Source organism: Nycticebus coucang, chromosome 1 (genome assembly GCF_027406575.1).
Source record: "Nycticebus coucang isolate mNycCou1 chromosome 1, mNycCou1.pri, whole genome shotgun sequence".
Classification (NCBI taxonomy): Eukaryota; Metazoa; Chordata; class Mammalia; order Primates; family Lorisidae; genus Nycticebus; species Nycticebus coucang.
Genome location: NC_069780.1, coordinates 93,954,631 through 93,976,732, shown reverse-complemented (window position 1 = coordinate 93,976,732; position 22,102 = coordinate 93,954,631).

Below are 22,102 nucleotides of genomic sequence, written 5' to 3'. Positions count from 1 at the left end.
GTTCACCCAGCACCATTTGTTAAATAGGGAATCTTTTCCCCACTCAATGTTTTTAATTGGCTTGTCAAAAATCAAATAGCGGTAAGTAGATGGATTCATCTCTTGGTTCTCTATTCTGTTCCAGATATCTACTTCTCTGTTTTTGTGCCAATACCATGCTGTTTTGATCACTATCGATTTGTAGTAAAGTCTGAGGTCTGGTAGTGTGATTCCTCCTGTTTTGTTTTTATTTCTGAGTAATGTCTTGGCTATTCGAGGTTTTTTCTGATTCCATATAAAACGAAGTAATGTTTTTTCAAGATCTTTAAAATATGACAGTGGAGCTTTAATAGGGAGTGCGTTGAAATTATATATTGCTTTGGGTAGTATGGACATTTTGATAATGTTGATTCTTCCTAGCCATGAGCATGGTATGTTTTTCCGTTTGTTAACATTTTCAGCTATTTCTTTTCTTAGAGTTTCATAGTTCTCTTTATAGAGATCTTTCACGTCCTTTGTTAGGTAAATTCCCAAATATTTCATCTTCTTTGGCACTACTATGAATGGGATAGAGTCCTTAACTGCTTTTTCAATTTGACTGTTGTTGGTGTATATAAAGGCTACCGATTTATGAATGTTGATTTTGTAACCTGAGACACTGCTGTATTCCTTGATCACTTCCAGGAGTTTTGTAGTAGAGTCCATAGTGTTTTCCAGATACACAATCATATCATCTGCGAAGAGTGAAAGTTTGATCTCTTCTGACCCTATATGGATACCCTTGATCGCCTTTTCTTCCCTAATTGCGGTGGGTAAAACTTCCATTACAATGTTATATGCACCCAATTTAAATGCTCCCAGATTCTTAAAACAGACCTTACTCAGTCTGAGCAATATGATATCTGATAATACCATAATAACAGGGGACTTTAACACTCCTCTTACAGAGCTGGACAGATCCTCTAAACAGAAATTAAACAAAGATATAAGAGATTTAAATGAGACCCTAGAACAACTGTGCTTGATAGACGCATATAGAACACTCCACCCCAAAGATAAAGAATATACATTCTTCTCAGCACCCCATGGAACATTCTCCAAAATTGATCATATCCTGAGACACAAAACAAATATCAACAGAATCAAAAGAATTGAAATTTTACCTTGTATCTTCTCAGACCATAAGGCACTAAAGGTGGAACTCAACTCTAACAAAAATGCTCGACCCCACCCAAAGGCATGGAAATTAAACAATCTTCTGTTGAATAACAGATGGGTGCAGGAAGAAATAAAACAGGAAATCATTAACTTCCTTCAGCATAACAACAATGAAGACACAAGCTACCAAAACCTGTGGGATACTGCAAAAGCGGTTTTGAGAGGAAAATTCATCACTTTAGAAGCCTACCTTTGAAAAACAGAAAGAGAGCGCATCAACAATCTCACAAGCCGTCTTATGGAATTGGAAAAAGAAGAACAATCTAATCCCAAACTCAGTAGAAGAAAAGAAATATCCAAAATCAAATCAGAGATCAATGAAATTGAAAACAAAAGAATCATTCAGAAAATTAATGAAAGAAGGAGTTGGTTTTTTGAAAAAATAAATAAAATAGATAAACCATTGGCCAGACTGATGAGGAATAGAAAAGTAAAATCTCCAGTAACCTCAATCAGAAATGATGAAGGGGAAATAACAACTGATCCCACAGAGATACAAGAGATCATCTCTGAATTTTACAGAAACTCTATGCCCAGAAATTTGACAATGTAAAGGAAATGGATAAATATTTGGAATCACACCCTCTCCCTAGACTCAGCCAGGAAGAAATAGAGCTCCTGAACAGACCAATTTCAAGCACTGAGATCAAAGAAACAATAAAAAATCTTCCAACCAAAAAATGCCCTTGTCCAGATGGCTTCACTCCAGAATTCTATCAAACCTTCAAGGAAGAGCTTATTCCCGTACTGCAGAAATTATTCCAAAACATTGAGGAAGAAGGAATCTTCCCCAACACATTCTATGAAGCAAACATCAACCTGATACCAAAACCAGGAAAAGACCCAACCAAAAAGGGGAATTTCAGACCAATCTCACTCATGAACATAGACGGAAAAATTCTCAACAAAATCCTAGCCAATAGATTACAGCTTATCATCAAAAAAGTCATTCATCATGATCAAGTAGGCTTCATCCCAGGGATGCAAGGCTGGTTTAACATACGCAAGTCCATAAACGTTATCCACCATATTAACAGAGGCAAAAATAAAGATCACATGATCCTCTCAATAGATGCAGAAAAAGCATTTGATAAAATCCAGCATCCTTTTCTAATTAGAACACTGAAGAGTATAGGCATAGGTGGCACATTTCTAAAACTGATTGAAGCTATCTATGACAAACCCACAGCCAATATTTTACTGAATGGAGTAAAACTGAAAGCTTTTCCTCTTAGAACTGGAACCAGACAAGGTTGTCCTCTGTCACCTTTACTATTCAACGTAGTGCTGGAAGTTCTAGCCAATACAATTAGGCAAGACAAGGAAATAAAGGGAATCCAAATGGGAGCAGAGGAGGTCAAACTCTCCCTCTTTGCTGACGACATGATCTTATACTTAGAGAACCCCAAAGACTCAACGACAAGACTCCTAGAAGTCATCAAAAAATACAGTAATGTTTCAGGATATAAAATCAATGTCCACAAGTCAGTAGCCTTTGTATACACCAATAACAGTCAAGATGAGAAGCTAATTAAGGACACAACTCCCTTCACCATAGTTCCAAAGAAAATGAAATACCTAGGAATATACCTAACGATGGAGGTGAAGGACCTCTATAAAGAAAACTATGAAATCCTCAGAAAGGAAATAGCAGAGGATATTAATGAATGGAAGAACATACCATGTTCATGGACGGGAAGAATCAACATTGTTAAAATGTCTATACTTCCCAAAGCAATCTACCTATTCAATGCCATTCCTATCAAAATGCCAACATCATACTTTCAAGATTTGGAAAAAATGATTCTGCGTTTTGTATGGAACTGGAAAAAAACCCGTATAACTAAAGCAGTTCTTAGTAATAAAAATAAAGCTGGGGGCATCAGCATACCAGATTTTAGTCTGTACTACATAGCCATAGTGGTCAAGACAGCATGGTACTGGCACAAAAACAGAGACATAGACACTTGGAATCGAATTGAAAACCAAGAAATGAAACTAACATCTTACAACCACCTAATCTTCGATAAACCAAACAAGAACATACCTTGGGGGAAAGACTCCCTATTCAATAAATGGTGTTGGGAGAACTGGATGTCTATATGTAAAAGACTGAAACTGGACCCACACCTTTCCCCACTCACAAAAATTGATTCAAGATGGATAAAGGACTTAAATTTAAGGCATGAAACAATAAAAATCCTCCAAGAAAGCATAGGAAAAACACTGGAAGATATTGGCCTGGGGAAAGACTTCATGAAGAAGACTGCCATGTCAATTGCAACAACAACAAAAATAAACAAATGGGACTTCATTAAACTGAAAAGCTTCTGTACAGCTAAGGAGACAATAACCAAAGCAAAGAGACAACCTACACAATAGGAAAGGATATTTTCAATCAGACAAAAGCTTGATAACTAGGATCTATAGAGAACTCAAATTAATCCACATGAAAAAACCAACAATCCCATATATCAATGGGCAAGAGACATGATTAGAACCTTCTCTAAAGATGACAGACGAATGGCTAATAAACACATGAAAAAATGTTCATCATCTCTATATATTAGAGAAATGCAAATCAAAACAACCCTGAGATATCATCTAACCACAGTGAGAATGGCCCACATCACAAAATCTCAAAACTGCAGATGCTGGCATGAATGTGGAGAGAAGGGAACACTTTTACACTGCTGGTGGGACTGCAAACTAGTACAACCTTTCTGGAAGGAAGTATGGAGAAACCTCAAAGCACTCAAGCTAGACCTCCTGTTTGATCCTGCAATCCCATTACTGGGCATCTACCCAGAAGGAAAAAAATCCTTTTATCATAAGGACACTTGTACTAGACTATTTATTGCAGCTCAATTTACAATCGCCAAAATGTGGAAACAGCCTAAATGCCCACCAACCCAGGAATGGATTAACAAGCTGTGGTACATGTATACCATGGAATACTATTCAGCCATTAAGAAAAATGGAGACTTTACATCCTTTGTATTAACCTGGATGGAAGTGGAAGTCATTATTCTTAGTAAAGCATCACAAGAATGGAGAAGCATGAATCCTATGTACTCAATTTTGATATGAGGACAATTAATGACAGTTAAGGTTATGGGTGGGGGAAGCAGAAAGAGGGACGGAGGGAGGGGGCTGGGTCCTTGGTGTGTGTCACACTTTATGGTGGCAAGACATGATTGCAAGAGGGACTTTACCTAACAATTGCAATCAGTGTAACCTGGCTTATTGTATCCTCAATGAATCCCCAACAATAAAAAAAAAAAAAAAAAGAAAAAAAAATTTTCAAATTCCTTGTTTGCATAGTGGTGAGTAAAATAAAATAAAATTTGCAAAATTAATAAAAAAAAAACAACATTAGAGACCAGCACAGTGACTTACATCCATAATCCCAGCACTCTGGGAGGCTGAGGTAGGCAGATGGCTCGAGCTCAGGAGTTCAAGAACAGCCTGAGCAAGAGTGAGACCCCCTATCTACTAAAAATAGAAAACCTAGCTGGGGGTGGTGGCAGACACCTTATAGTCCCAGCTCCTTGGGAGGCTGACACAAGAGGATCACTGAAGCCCAAGAGTTTGAGGTTGTTGTGAGCTGTGATGGCACCACAGCACTCTACCCTGGGTAATAGAGTGAGAATCTGTCTCAAAAATAACAACAACAACATTAGAGTGATTCTGTTTCTTCCTTGCACATGACACTTCTCCAGCACTCAATTTAGCCACACCACTTGGAAGGCTTCTTTCAGCACAGTTAAATAAACTGACTTTATACATTTCCTTCAGGACACAGTTTTGAAATCAGACAGATCAGAGTTCATGTTGTGTATCAGCCACTTACTGGCCATAAAGTTTTAGACAAATGACTTAATCTCTTTAAGCCAATAATGTATACAGATGAGATGACAGTAAATGATTATCAGTTAGTTATGGGACAATACCTGTGAGGTGCTGATAAATATCTGATGTGTTTGAGTCATACGTAACATTTGTAAAATCAATATTTCACAAGGTGTTATGGAGATCAAATGATATTATCCATAGGACATTCTAAAATTCACATTGAGTAATTAGAGTTCATTGGAAAAAAGAAAAGAAAAAAAAGATAGGAAAATATAATGTTTTACACTAAAATAATTAAATGCCTTATACTTTCTATGCATTAAAGTATAAACTGATTATGAGAAAGAATTACACTTTTGTGGCTTTATAGATTGAGACAGGATCTGGCTCTATCGCATAGGTTGGAGTGCAGAGACATAATCATGGTCACCGCAGCCTTAAACTCCTGGGCTACAGTGACCTACCTATCTCAGTCTCCTGAGTAGCCACATGCCACAACACCCAGCTAATTTTTTTTTTTTTTTTTTTTTTTGCAGAGATGAGGTTTTAGTATATTGCTCAGGCAGGTCTCCAACTCCTGGCCTCAAGTGATCCTCCCATCTCAGCCTCCCAAAGTGCTGGGATCATGGGCGTGAGCCACCATCCCTAGCCTATAACATTCCTCAAGTGATCCTCCCATCTCAGCCTCCCAAAGTGCTGGGATCATGGGCATGAGCCACCATTCCTAGCCTATACAATTTATTTAACTTTAGACTTTATTTATACATTTTGAGATATTTCTCCAATTCTCAATGATTCATTTCCTTTAGGCTTTATTATTTGTTTCCAAATATATAATACAGCAAACTAAAAAACATACAGAGCAAACTGAAAACCAAAACCATCAAACTCAAAACACACACAAAAGGTATCCCCCTATGAAGTTTCCAAAACTTTTTGACTGATTAAAGGTAAATCACAAATAATTATTTCAGTGACTTAATCCCTTCACTGGTATTACTATGTTTTAACTCATTACCAATATTTGGATTGTAACAATTATTATGTCATTTTTTTAATTTTCAGACCTAATGTCATATAATCTTTCATAAAGCATTTGAAAAGAAAATCATGACTCAGACGTTATTTATATTAATTGTCTTATATCACTTATTCATTGTGTTATTTATAATTAAGGACAAAGGCCTACCAAAGAGATCCACCTATAGGGGGCCTCTATATATCAAATTAAGATATTTTGGTTTATAAATCCTTTACTTCACCATATTAAAATATAATAACATCAAACCTAAAATGTAAAATAGAACTTCTTTCTAAATTGAATATTCTGTTTAATATTCAAATTAGAATATTTTATATTCTATAAATCAAAATCAAATATATTCTATAATCAAAATATTTTATAAAAATATTTATTGTTATTTACAGCATTGATTATTGCAAGCAGAGAAGTAAGAAAAAATACCTGGAAAAGAAATACAGTAGCACCTCTGTAAGTTGACCACCAACTGACTGTCACAGCTGATCAACACACAGGGGTGGTCACCAAAAGGAACTAGGCCTGCTGTAGTGCACCACAATGGTGCACTTCCAGTCTGTAAAAATTAGGTTAACTTAAGGGGGTGGACAGGGTGGGAAGGTGGTCAGCTATGGAGGCTCTGCTATATATAAAATTTTCAAGAGAGAAAAAATTTTAAATGATAAAAATATACACTAACTAAGGCTGTGGACTGAATTGTGTTTCCCCCAAAATCCATAGGCAGCTTCTACAAGCCAAATAGAGAGGGCTCACCAGAAACTGACCATGTGGACACCTTTTCTCAGGCGCACAGCCTCTGGAACTGTGAGAAGCAATTTTGGTTGTTTGAACCACCCAGCCTATGAAGTTTTGTTACAGCAGTGCAATCCGATGAAGGCAACTGATATTTATTGAGCATTTATTATGTTCCATACACTGTGATAAATGCCTTACCTGCATTTTCCCACGAAAACTCCTCAAAATAGCTACTTTTATTAATCCATGTTCTATGTTACTTTGTTACTTATGCAAGTCACTTGTATTAATCTATGATAAAAACAAAAGCTGAGAAGTTCTTAGATTGTTTTATGCTTCCATACCAGAAAACCAAGACTGAATAATGGATAAAGAACAGAAATTGGCTTCTCACGTTTCCCAAGGCTGATCACTACAATGCCACAGTGACAGCAGGTGTATTCTCTAATTCCCAGATGACACGTTGTTGTTCTGGCCCTTCCAGAGGAGCAGTGCTGGGTCCTCACGTGGCAGAAAGTGGATGACGGCAAAGCCACATCAAAAAGGCCTTTTTGCAGCAGCTTAACCTGTTCAGTAGGTGAAGCCCTCAGGAAGCAAACACCTCTTCTTCTCAACACTGTCATTTTGGGGATTAACTTTCCAACACGTGAATTCTGGGAGACATTCTGACGTAGCAAAAGGCAATTTAAACAGCTGGTAAATAGCTGAGTCCGGGTTCAAACCTGGGTTTGTCTGAAGTAAAATGCAGCCCCATAACTGCTATAATATGCACATATGCACCAGTGGTTTTAAAAGATGAGAAACAATGAGAATATATCACAAAAGACTAGATACCGTTTTATAATACATTGATTTCAGAGAATTTATAGATCGAAGTACAGGTAGATGACAGGTGGATGTGGGAACAGATCATAGACAGACAGACAGATGCAACCAGATACCTAGAGGTCATGTCAGGGCTCTTCTTCCTACAGAAATGCTGTCTTCCAGAACTTACCTGGTAGAGCACAGAAGGGTGATAGAGCACCCCCAAAGGGCAACCACCTACTGGATTGTTAGGAGAATTGAATGAAATAATGGATTGTACCTGGGATATAATAAGTACTCAATAAAATTAGTATTATTATTTTTTGAGACAGAGTCTCATTGTGTCACCCAAGCTCAAGTGCTATGGCATCATAGCTCACAGCAAACTCAAACTCCTGGGCTCAAGGGATCCTTCTACCTCAGCCTCCCAAGTAGCTAGAACTACAGGTGCCCACCACAATGCCCAGATAGTTGTTTTGTTTTCAGTAAAGATGGGTCTCACTCTTGCTCAGGCTGGTCTCAAACTTCCGGGCGCAAGCAATCCATCTGCCTCGGCTTCCCAGAGTGCTGGGATTATAAGAATGAGCCACCAACCCCAGCAGAACTTAACCTTTCTTGCTCACTAACTCAAACTATGCCTGAAATGCAGTAGCCGGTCAACAAATATTGGGTAACTACGTGTGGACAAAATGAAGAGTCAGTGGAGTTTTCTCTGGTGACCAACCACCTTCCGTGAAATCGACTGGTCTTTGCCCCACATCATCAGAACCCTCATTATTTTAAGGTGTCTGCTCTTGGGCACACTAGAATTTCAGAAGGAGGCTACGTGTGACTGGCCCTACAGTCCAGAGCTCAGAAAGGACTGGCAGGGAAAGCCAGGCAGACTCTCACCACCAGACAGGGCTAAGTCAGTCCTTTTCCATCTGTCTTCCTGCAGTTTTCCTGCCATCGTGTGATGAGAATGTATCTAAGTCTTGTGTCAGACCCAGGAGAAGCATAAGCAAAATCTCAAAGAAATATGCAAATATGACTCTTTGCCTATATAAGGAAGAATACATTTAAATATAAGTAAATATCACTTTATTGGGGTATTAGATCCCTTAAGTGTAAAGTGTGTTTTCATCACCCAGAGTGACGTCCATTAAACAGCATATCCCAGAAGCCCAGTGTGGCTGGGAAACTATTCAGTGTTTCCCTAAATTCTCTGCTAAAAATAGCATTCGATTTTTAACGTATCATTTTTCTGATTTTTTTTTTTGTAAGGAATTGATAGAATTGAAGAATTGAATCTCTTATCAGTAGGAAGCATATTTAGGGACAGGGAATATCCAATGTCTTCACTTGGAAGCAATCTTGCTACCTGCCTCTTACCCTCAAAACCTGCTTTTTAGAAAACGGCTTGTCCCTTGAATGAACATGGGATAGCCATGGGGTAGAAAGGGCAGGACAGAGAGGAGAAAAGAACACTCAGAGCATCCCCCATGGCCCTCAGGGGTCTGCCCTCGTGAAAGGGTCCACAATGCTGCACGGCCCAGGGCAGTGAGACCCCGGGAGGAGGGTCTGCAGACAAGGATCACAAGCACACTACACACACAAGCAGGGCCTACTTTTTCAATTTCTTCCTCTTTTTAAAAAATTCATTTCTAGCCTCTTTCCCCCTCATTCTTAACTCACTCTAACATGCCTGTGTGTGGAGCACCCTTGACATAAGTGAAGCCATCTTAGAAAAAGAGTCCACTTAAAGGCATCAAGAGGATGGGACCAGATGTCCACAGACCACACCCTTTACTGTAAGTCACTCCAGATGACCTGAAGGCCAGGAAATGAGCAGGTATTTTCTGGCCAGGAACTAGGGACTGTCTTGTGGTCACTTGTAATCAGCACCTGCCACCAAAGTCTTGGCCCAAATCTGGAAACCTGCAAGACGGTGCCCACCCCACTGACAACGCACAGGATCAGCCCAGGGCACTCTGCTGGCCCATGGCGCTCTCCTGGAGCAGGTCCCTTAGCCCTGTCCTACTCCCCTTCTCTGTTGATGCTGAAAGTTATTTTGCTTCATGTGGAAATTTTAATCTATAGAGTATCCCCAAAAGTCACCACACATAGAGAAATGGCAAATTGTAGCTAAATACATCTTTACTTACAAAATCTACATTACAAAGAGGTGGCTAACATGAGAATATTATGTAAAATTTTGTAATATGTATTTTGCAAATAAAGTGGTGTTTAGCTACAATTTTTCTTTGTACAGTGACTTAAGGGGCTTTGGGGAACGCCCTAACTTTATATATGGGATAATAACACTATGCTGTATGGCTTGCAATGTCCTCTGACTGGTGGAGTGACTTAAGCCTGCATCTTCACAGCTCTGATGACGGTGAACAGGCAGTTCTCCTCCAGACCTCCATAAAGCTTTTGTGGCTTTTATGATTGAAACAGCATCAACAAAAGTCTGACATAGTGGAAGACACAAGCATGCATGGACCTGGTTCTCCCCGACTTTTCACCACTTAGTAACAACCTACATCCTTTCATTTCCATTTTAAAGTGAAATAATCACTTAAAGATCTTCACAACAGGGCTCAAATTCCAGAGGCTAAGTGCCACTTTATCTCCAGCTGAATTACTTGCTATTGTTTAGACATGACCCTTTCATCTTTACAGCTCCCTCTCACATCATGATTATAATAATGGGTATAATTCTAAGGTAAGAAAATAATTTCTCAAAGAGCCTTCTTCATATCTCCAAGGAGCATGAGCTCTTCCAAGTAAATAGGATCTCTTTAACCAATATTAAGCGGGAATGCACACACAAGGGCATTAGTTCAGTTGGCAAAGTGCAAACGCTTTTCTCCACATCCACGCCAACATCTCTGTTCTTGGGATTTTGTGATATGGGCTAATCTTACTGGAGTTAGATGATATCTCAAAGTAGTTTTGATTTACATTTCTCTGATGATTAAGGATGATGAGCATTTTTTCATATGTCTGTAGGCCGTGCGCCTGTCTTCTTCAGAGAAGTTTCTCTTCAAATGCCTTGCCCAGCCTGCGATGGGATCACTTGTTCTTCTACACTGCTGGTGGGAATGCAAATTAATACATTCCTTTTGGAAAGATGTTTGGAGAACACTTAGAGATCTAAAAATAGATCTGCCATTCAATCCTATAATTCCTCTACTAGGTATATACCCAGAAGACCAAAAATCACATTATAACAAAGATATTTGTACCAGAATGTTTATTGCAGCCCAATTCACAATTGCTAAGTCATGGAAAAAGCCCAAGTGCCCATCGATCCACGAATGGATTAATAAATTATGGTATATGTACACCATGGAATATTATGCAGCCTTAAAGAAAGATGGAGACTTTATCTCTTTCATGTTTACATGGATGGAGCTGGAACATATTCTTCTTAGTAAAGTATCCCAAGAATGGAAGAAAAAGTATCCAATATACTCAGCCCTACTATGAAACTAATTTATGGCTTTCACATGAAAGCTATAACCCCGTTATAACCTAAGAATATGGGGAAGGGAGAGAGGGAGGGGAGGGAGGGGGGAGGATGGGCAGAGGGAGGGTGATTGGTGGGATTACACCTACAGTGCATCTTACAAGGGTCCATGTGAAACTTAGTAAATGTAGAATATAAATGTCTTAACGCAATAACTAAGAAAATGCCAGGAAGGTTATGTTAACCAGTGCGATGAAAGTATATCAAATGGTCTATAAAACCAGTGTATGGTGCCCCATGATCGCATTAACGTACACAGCTATGATTTAATAATAAAATTTTTAAAAAGTGCAAACACTGAATTCCAGAACTATCTCAGAAACAGCGTAACAGCCCCTCTGCCAAATGTAAACTACATACGATATAAAATAAATTGAGAACTCTCCAACTATGTCTCTTTGGAAAGACACCATAAGATATATATCAAAACACAATTCTACACAGATGTCATGTAGAAATTCATAAGCTAGGGTAAATTTTACTCCAGTATCAGCTTTGATAAAGTTTCTGGTCTTTCCTCTTTATTTCATTGTTCCTTCCTTTTTTAACTAAATCTTTATTAAATCACACCTGTATACATTTATGGGGTACAATGTAATGATTTCATATACGATATGGAATGCTCAAATCAAACTAATTAACATAACCATCGCCTCACTTATTTATTTTTACGGTACGACATTTATAATATATTCTTAGTTGTTTTGAAATGGACCCTTTCATTGTGTACATTAAGTGAGATCCTGCCAAATACCCTCCCTCAACTAGCCCTCCATTTTTATCATTCATATGAATGTGTAAATGTTTATATATTGGTTTCATAATAGTATTGAGTACATTGGATACTTTTTTTCCCATTCTTGAAATACTTCACTAAGAAGAATATGTTCCAGCTCCATCCAGGTAAACATGAAAGATGTACAGCACAGTCTCCCTATTTTATGGCTGCATAGTATTCCGTGGTGTACATCTACTACAGTTTGTTCATCCATTCATGGGTTGATGGGTATTTAGGCTGCTTTCATGACTTGGCTATTGTGGATTGGGCTGCAATCAACATTCTGGTACAAATGTCTTTGTTATAAAATAATTTTTGTTCATCTGGGTAGATACCTAGTAATGATACTGCAGGATCAAATGGTAGGTCAACTTTTAGTTCCTTGAGAATTCTGCAGACTTCTTTCCAAAAAGGCTGCATTAGTTTCCAGTCCCACCAGCAGTGTAAAAAATGTTCCTTTCTCTCCACATCCATGCCAATATCTACAGTTTGGGGATTTTGTGATGTGGGCTGGAGTTAGGTGATATCTCAAAGTGGCATCTCCCTGATGACTAAAGATGATGAGCATTTTTTCATGTGTTTTAGGCCATGTGCCTGTCATCTTCAGAGAAGTTTATGTTCAAGTCTCTTGCCCACAAAGAAAGGGGGTTGTTTGCTCTTTTCTGATTGATTAGTTTGAGTTCTCCATGGATTCTAGTTATTAGACCTTTATTGGAAACATAACCTGTAAAAATCTGAGATACTACCACTCTCAAGAGACATGAATAGAACCTTCTCTAAAGATGACAGATGAATGGCTAACAAACACATGAAAAAATGTTCATCATCTCTATATATTAGAGAAATGCAAATCAAAACAACCCTGAGATATCATCTAACCACAGTGAGAATGGCCCACATCACAAAATCTCAAAACTGCAGATGCTGGCGTGGATGTGGAGAGAAGGGAACACTTTTACACTGCTGGTGGGACTGCAAACTAGTACAACGTTTCTGGAAGGAAGTATGGAGAAACCTCAAAGCACTCAAGCTAGACCTCCCATTTGATCCTGCAATCCCATTACTGGGCATCTACCCAGAAGGAAAAAAATCCTTTTATCATAAGGACACTTGTACTAGACTGTTTATTGCAGCTCAATTTACAATTGCCAAAATGTGGAAACAGCCTAAATGCCCATCAACCCAGGAATGGATTAACAAGCTGTGGTATATGTATACCATGGAATACTACTTAGCTATTAAAAAAAATGGAGACTTTACATCCTTTGTATTAACCTGAATGGAAGTGGAAGACATTATTCTTAGTAAAGCATCACAAGAATGGAGAAGCATGAATCCTATGTACTCAATTTTGATATGAGGACAATTAATGACAATTAAGGTCATGGGGGGGGAGGAAAAGCAGAGAGAGGGAAAGAGGGAGAGGGGTGGGACCTTGGTGTGTGCCACACCTTCTGGGGGCAAGACATGATTGCAAGAGGGACTTTACCTAACAATTGCAATCAGCGTAACCTGGCTTATTGTACCCTCAATGAATCCCCAACAATAAAAAAAAAGAAAAAAAAAGAGCAATAGAAAAATATTATATTTCAATTCCACAAAAAAAAGAAAGAAAATAATTTAATAGACATTTAAAGTGGAATTTTGTTGCATAGGAAAAGAGATTAGGTATTTGTAAACCAAGTCCTTCCTTATAAAAGGATTATTTTATGAATGCTATGATGGTTGAAGACAGCTGTTAAAAGCGAGCTAAATTCTGGTTTTGCATTTCGTGGTTGAATAACCTTGAGAAAGTCACTTAGTACTCTGTGTCATGTATTTCCAGAAAATGAAGAAAAGTTTTGAAGTTAAGAAGACATGCTGCATATAAAACACTTAGTATAATTCCTGCTTATAGAAACACATTATAAATTTTAGCAGTTAATGTTTACCATTATTTAGAGGTCTGACGAGCAACTGAGGCATAGGAAGCTTCAATAAATTTAAGCCACAAATAGTAAAGCCAGGATTTGAACCCTCAGAACTGCCTTTTTAAAATTCTTTTGCCCCTCTATGAGTTACTGTTATAATGATATTTTATACTGCATGTTTTAAGGTACATTCAATAGGAACCCAGTATATTAAATTCTGGCCAGAAGAAATATGGCAGAACTTCTATTTTGAGAATGATTAAAATACAATCTTTCCAAGTATATAGATATTAAATAAAATATAAAATCAGGATAATGGCCTTGGTACAAACAATAAAAAGATTTGAGAAGTGTTTAAATGTAAGGTTTACCCATTCTTTTTGTCCGTTCGGCTTAACACTTAGAGTTCTAAAGACAAGTAGGACATAGTCCTTGTGTGAAGCAGTTCATGATGCTTAGGGACAAAGCATGAGGATCATGACTTTTCAGTGTACTTTATATTCTGATGGCACAGTCACACAATTTCACAGAGGAGTTACTGGAGTCAACACTGTCATGGGATGAGGGGTGAGGTGTGGAGTGGGAGGCAAGTGTCCAGAAAGACTCTTAGATTAGGGGAACTTAAATGGAGTCTCAGGGGTGGAAAAAGGTGGGGAACGTTAAAAAAAAAAAGAGACATGAATAGAGATACTACCTTTTAAAGTAAATAGTCAACAGAGGAAGTAAAAGTGTCTCTTCCTGCCTCATGGGATTTTATAACAGTTGGAAAGGACTTGGTAGAGAAGCTGGTTTATAGTCCTGCTATTTGGAAGAAGAAGGGGACACCGAGAGAAGATGAATGTGTCTGTCACCCAAGGCTGCACAGCTCATCATAAGCCATGCGCAGACTCAAGCACTCTATTTTAACTCCAGTCATCAGAGTTGTGTTTCTCCTTTGCACAGTTTGATGCTATTGCTTCTAATTAAAGGTTACCAACCCTAATATAATGCTACTCAGTCTCAGAGATACCTGTCATTAACAGAGAAAAGAAAGTAAAATCATGCAGAGATTCTCTCTTGGCAACTCTCAAATCCTCTCTCTCTGCAAAGCAAAGCTCTCCCTGAGAGTTACAGGTCATGGTCTCTAAAGTTGCTTAGAAATCTACTGATGATATTTCATTACCAATAGTGCATTTGTGCATTCTAGTTCACAAATGCAGAGAATGATTCATTTGCTTCCACTTCTCCTTTGCCCTTCTCATTTGGTCAGATTGATTTCCTTTCTCCACATAATTTCACTTGTCACTATTCATGACTTGAGAATTGACCCTCTCCTCAGCGCTCTCCTCCATGAGCCAGCTTCTATTCTTAAAAACAATTGAAATTGCACATTAATGAAAAATTATTGAAGATGGCATTGATGAAAATTCTTGCTTTGGATTATTTTCTCTTGCTAATACAAAGTGCTACTCTTCAGATATACCCAGAGAGGAATATCAAATTATTGCTAGTACTTAAACAACGAACAAAGAAATCATCAGTTGTCCAGGCCAACCCTCATCTTACCCCATATACACCCCAGTGGCAAATCTAATCTTTAGCTCTCTTTTCTCCTGGAGAAAGAAGAAATGAGAAATAATGCGATCTCTGCCTCCCAATTTCTAAAGTAATTCCCAAGTTCAAAAAGAGATAAGGGAAATCTAAATCAAAGCTCCCATAGGGGTTGCAGGAAACCAGACCTTCTCAGCTGGAGAACTGGAGGGATTCTGTTTTCTTTCCTTAGATGAAGGTGGTATCTTCTTGGACCTGAGCTTGCTTAAAATAACTGGTAAAGCTCAGTGTCTGCAAAAAAGTTCCATCATTACAAATATTGTTAGCAAATATTATTCCAACTGATGATGTAAGTCCTGGGAATACAGGGGCAGAACCAGAACCAGAGCCAGAGTGACTCGTCCTAGGTCTGCAAGCTCCTACTGTGTGCAAACAGTGACACTACTCACATACCACTGCCTGGGACCTCGCGGGCCAGGAAAATTACCATAGCAGTCACTGTTCCAGTGGTGACAACTATCTTCTCCTCCCCAAGCTACTTTATCTAGAGTTTTTCTAAAGTAGAAATTCCACAGATTGGTGTCTGCTGAACTTATGCAATGAAATAGTTAAACAAATTTCTTTCTCTTTTTTGCTTGAATGTGAGGTACATACAACAGAGTGATCATCACCCAGGCAAACCTACAGAGATTGTAATATTTTGCTAATAGCCTATTGTATACAAATCAGCTGTCAAAAGCATACTTCTGTACTGTGAGAACAGTTCATTTTCATACAAGAAGCAACTATTTTACACAAAAATGGTGACACAAATGCTGAAATACCTATATGTTACTTTTTAAAATTATTGTCCAAACTTTAAGTTACTCTAACGTAAGTTATTTAAAGGAAACTTAGCCTACTAGGAAGAGGAGACAGTGGTTTGCTGGACCTAAAAATCAGGGTTAGCATCTATTCGCTGTCAGTGAGGCATGTTATTTAAGCATTTTATGCCTCAGTTTCTTCATTGACAGAATATCTACTTTCTGCAAGAATTCAAATGAATGATTGTAATGTCTTAGCAAAGTCTGGGGGTGTCCAACCTTTCAGCTTCTTTGCACCATATGGAAGGAAGAAGAGTTGTCTTGGGCCACACATTAAATACAAATGTAGCAACCTATGTAACAGAATATGTAGCAACTTATATAACAAGATATGTAACAGCTTATGTAACAACATATTTAGTGATCTATATGGCAACCTAGGCAGCAATATGCCTAGGAACTGGGACAGCAGGCTTGCAGAGACAAAGTCACACTTTTTTGAAACATACAAGCAATTTCTAGACATAAGGAACAGATTTTGGCAGTTGAATATTGATCAGCTGTGGAATTCCAGTGTGAGGGTTGGGCTCGGGGGAGGGGAGCTTGTTCTCAATAAATAGCAGCTGAGGAGGTTGCTGGGGCATTTTCCATGACAGATAGGGGACAGATAGGGAGGCTCACCTCCTACAAGCTTTGAGCTTACAATCTATTGTCCAGCCTGCTTCCTTGGTGATGGCACCAACATACAAACACTAACAAAGCTGATGAGCAAAAAAGAAAAGGTCCATACATAATTTTCATGATATCCAACACCACAGATAATTACAAGAGGCTTCACATAAACTGCATGTGGCCCTTGGGCCACAGGTTGGACATCCCTGTAAAGAAAAAAATAGTGTTCTCCTATAAGGACATATTTGGAAAAATTATAGAGAAGAGTCAGTGTAAGGCTTAGACTAAACATGTTGAAGTAAGGTATTGAACCATTCTGTAATCCAAAAGAATAGAAGATAGCCCAGTGGGGTGGCAGGCACCTGTAGTCCCAGCTACTCAGGAGGCTGAGGCAGGAAGATCACTTGAGCCCAGGAGTTTAAGTTTGCTGTGAGCTATGATGTCACGGCACTCTACCGAGAGTGACAGAATGAGACTCTGTCTCAGGAAGAAGAAGAAGAAGGAGAAGGAGAAGGAGAAGGAGGAAGAAGGAGGAAGAAGAAGGAAGAAGAAGGAAGAAGAAGGAAGAAGAAGGAAGAAAGAACTGGAGCCAGAACTGGATCTAAGGGACACAGAGGTAGGTTTGGATGTGTAAACATTAAGAATGTCAGAATTAAAAAGTGCATGGCCATTTCTTGGTTAGATGTTAGATGACATCATCAGGAAAAGCCTTCAGCTCTGCTCCTGTGATCCCAGTGAAATAAGAGGTGGACATAAAAATTGGGTAATGGGGCACCTGTGCTGAGAAACAAATGACATGCCAGCCACCGACCAGTAATATCAAAAATGATCTGCTAGACATAACACAAACATCCAGAAGGTTAGAAATGGATCCTCTCCCTGTCTTCAGGGGAAAGCACAGCCCTCTGGGGACTACATGCTGAGCCCCTTAGTCCTCTGAACACCTGGTCACCCTGGTGAGAGGGGCGGAAGGGCCGCTGCCCTGGAGCAGTCAGGAAGCCAGCATTCAGATCCCAGATGCCGTGGGAGGGATGGGTACAGCCAGCAGCACAGCCAGCGGGAGCTCAGACCACACAGAACCAGGACACAGCCACAACCTGTGCCTGGCTCAGAGAACTATCTTTGGATCATCAATGTAGCAGTGTTTGAAGACGTGGATCTGAACAATTTCATTCAAATAACATCAGTATTCTTTTCAACTTAACCAAACAATTTTGCAACCATCTGGATGGATTGACTGATATCCAGTGTTGCCAAGGGTACAGGAAATCAGTCCCTTTTTAGAGTCTCACTATGTCATGGTAGAGTGCCATGGTGTCACAGCTCATAGTAACTTCAAACTCCTGGGCTAAAGTGATCCTTCTGCCTCAGCCTCCTAAGTAGCTGGGACTACTGTGCACACCACCACTCCCAGATGGCTTTTCTATTTTTAGTAGAGTCAGGGTCTCACTCCTGCTAAGGCTGGTCTCAAACTCCTGAGCTCAAGAGATCTACCTGCCTTGGCCTCCCAGAGTGCTAGGATTATAGGTGATGAGCCACCAACCCTGCCCAAATCAATACTTTAGTTCATGAATATCAGGAAGAAACACTTTAGTGGAAGGCAATTTCTCCTAAAAACTACCCATAGTCTTTGAACCAGTAAATTAAATCAATGTATGAGGAGTCTGACCATTAAGCTCTTGAACTCACCCTAGAAAACAGGTGACATATCTCACTGCCAAATATCATGGCAGTCACCTTCCAGGTCCTGCCCTTGGGAAGCTATGCACCGATAGCAGTGCCTGGTCTGCCCTTCAGAGCAATTTTGGAACTCTTTTTCTGGAATGGCCATCAGAGCTGTTCCTGTACAAAAAAAATCTGACAATTAAGTTTAAGAGCACATTCTAGAAAAATTGCTTTGATGTATAGCTTCCCCAAGGGAAGACCCCAAGGTGACTGTAGTGATATTCAGCAGTGAGGTGTGTAGCACTTTTTCTAGGATGAATTCACAAACTTAATTGCCTGACCTGTATTTATTTTTTACTTTAGGTTATAATTCAATACCTAATTGTTAATTTTCCAGCTTTAATTGTTGGTCCTTGGCTGAACATGTTGGCTCCTGGGTCCCTCTACCCCTCTGAAAGACCCCGTCCTTTCTTGTTTGTTTTGTTTTGAGTGTTTTTTTACTTTCTGGCACTTCAACATACCCCAGGCTTATCTTGTATGCACGGTTTACTTTCTAAACCAAATAAACTACTAAATGCTCAAGACTTTGGTTTCGCTTGTCTGAGATGAGGAGCAGCACTTACTTCATCAGCAAAGATGGTGACACAGCTTCATGGAGTCAAGATTAAACCAATAGTAGATGGAAGAGTTATGTCAGATATACAACTGCTTTTCCTACAACTCAAATGTTCACACCTCAGGCAGAAGAAGGAGCAGCAGCCCTGAATTCTAATCATGGACTCAACAACCTTTGATTCCAGCACAGTCTCAGCAGAGAGCATCAATTCCCCACTTCTCCAAACCTCCTTTGGCTGGCAACGCAATGCTCTCATCTGTCAGACCACTTCTAACCTCTGTCTGTGTTTGCGAACCCACAGAATGTGGATAATACCATCTTTCCATGTAACAGTCTGGCTCTTGAGACCCCAGAACACATTTACAGTATAGATGCAGAAATGCATTGAAACAAAGCTGCCCACAGAAGGTGCAAGGACACTTATGTGATAAACTTCCCTCCTCAGGATTCAAAGTTGTGTGTTCATTTATTTTCTGTTTAAGAAAGAAACAAAAAGAAATGCCCTTGCTTATTGTTGGAATTCCCAGGAAAGAAACTGTATTTGCCTGACACTGCTTAGTCACCAGCACACAAAAACAAGTTAAAATTAAGACATTATATAACAATAAAGAGAACTTCAGTAACATTTCCAAATGGGTGCAGTCATGGTTATTTACCTACAGAACATGAGAAGTCAGGAGGAGTCAGGAGAGCATTCTGAATCCTTTCATGTTAACAATATATGTACAGAACAATCACAGAATATACAGCACATTTAAAATGTTTGCTGATGTTTTCATGGAACATGCTGAGGCTAATCTCACTGAGAAATGTGGGAAAACAGCTACAGAGCAGTAACATTTCCTCAAAATGAAAACTGCATTTGTACCGCTCCACATGTGTCTGATCTGATCACCCAGTTTTCCAAAACAGAATCTAGCAACTATATTCTAAATCCTTAAAATGTAATTTTCTTTGAAATTGTGTGTGTGTTAAAGCCAACGTGAAAAAATATGTGGGTTCTTTTCTCTAAAACAAAAACTCATTTCCATAATTGTAAAATTATAAATGAAGAGAGATGAGATGTTGGGCTTTCATTTTGGGGATGTGGAACATTTAACGCATTCTGTATTTTGCCTTGTTGTTTCCCCAAAAGTGCTTAGCCACCTTTTGTATTTTCAGTTTTCCTTTTTAACAAGACAAAGAGAAGCATCCCATGGGTGGTATTCTGAAATAATAACCAGAGGAGTGTCATAGAGAGAAACATCATGTCAGCCGCTAGAATGTTCCTCAATTGAGGATCAGGACCAGCATCTTTGTAATTACTTAGAACACAGAGTGACTTCACTTCTGAAATCCAAATGCAGTCATTTGTTCCAAAGGGTAGAACCTCCCAAATATTGCAGTGACCTTTTTAGGAGTCCAGGAAGGAAGAAATGAAGCAGCCCCTTTAGTTAAGTGCTGATTTTTTTGGGGGGGTGGGGGTGGGGATTGTTGGTTTGTTTTTCTGTTTATAATGTTAGTCTTTTTTTATTCTTCCCTTTATGACAAAGAGGATCTAAAATTTTCCTGAATAGGGATTGTGGGTAACTCTCTGAAAAATTAGTCTAATGTATTTTGATGTTTGTTGTTTTGCTGGGATCCTGCCCTGGGGGGCAGGGTCCTTTAAGACCCTTGGACCTGGCAGTGACTGACTGAAGAAATATAAAGTTGGGAATAATGAGAAAGAAAAGAGACAAGACACACAGAGTAGAATTTTCAAAGGTGGGAAATCAGGGAACCACTGCCTGCTTGTGGGGTTCTGGTGGTGGCCCCGAGTGTCATTTCCACTCAGCTTTTATTGAAGGCTATTTGCTCATTAGCCCAAAGGGTAAGTTGAGGAAGGGAACAAAGACGCCAGCAGTTTCTCTGAGCAAGCATATCAGGTTCTATTATTTCTATAATCATTCACTTTAAGGGTCTGAGCAGTCTGAAATCCAGACCTGAGCCTTGTGTTGGGGCGGCCTCCTGTCTGAGGTCACACACACAGATTCCTGGGGAGGTGCTAAACTCTGCTAGTTCACTGTGGAGCAAAACACCGCTGGAGTCAACCTCCTCTGAAGATTCAGTGGGAGAAAGGAATTTTCCTCTCAGCACCACCACAGAGGGTCTTCCTCTGCTGTAAGGGATATAAGCTCTCCTACCCAAATGTCAGGGCTTGAGATATTCCCATGATCTCTGTCCCAGCCAAATACAAATATCCACAATGAGTATTTGCTTTGACTTTTTACTGGGCAGGACACGGCCTAGTTAATGTATCTTTTCAGGCCTTGCCACAGCATCTTCTGTGGCCATAATTTCTCAGGGTGTTCACAGACCCAACAGGGGCGTTACTAAACTATATCCCCAATAGGCCAGAGCTCTGGGAAAAGCAGGAAACTTGCTCAGATAAGAAATTTAGCAGCAGCTGGTTTAAAGGTAAACTAGCTGACTTTCCTTTGTTCCAACTCACTCAACTTACTTTTATATTTTTCCCTTTTTCTGGGGGTGTTTTTCCTTGCCAAGAATGGGGTCTTCGTTCCCCCATTCTGCCTGCAGTTTTTAACTGCAGTTAAGAAACTACCATCTCCCAAACTGTTAATTAGTGCTAAAACTGTAATTTATTCTATTTCCCTTCAATATCAGTCTTGACAAATGTATGATTTTCTTGGGGTTTTCAAATTGGAAGAGCAAGAGCATATCAATCTGACATCATGGCCTTCACTTCTGCCACTGGGTTGGAGATGCTGGTGGCATTCCAGGCTCCAGCTCAGGTTAGAGGAGGCAGGGAGCCCAGAAAATAGGGTCCCCAGGAGCTTCTCACTGTCAAATCAGTCCTCATGTGGCCTCTAACCGCCCACAAAATCACCGTGGACATGTCCTTACAAGCATGGGGTCCCTGCCCCTTCTGTGCTGGGGAAACTGACCTCGGCTGACCCCCTGCACTTACTGCCTCCCCAGCCTGAGGATGTTGGTGGCTGTGA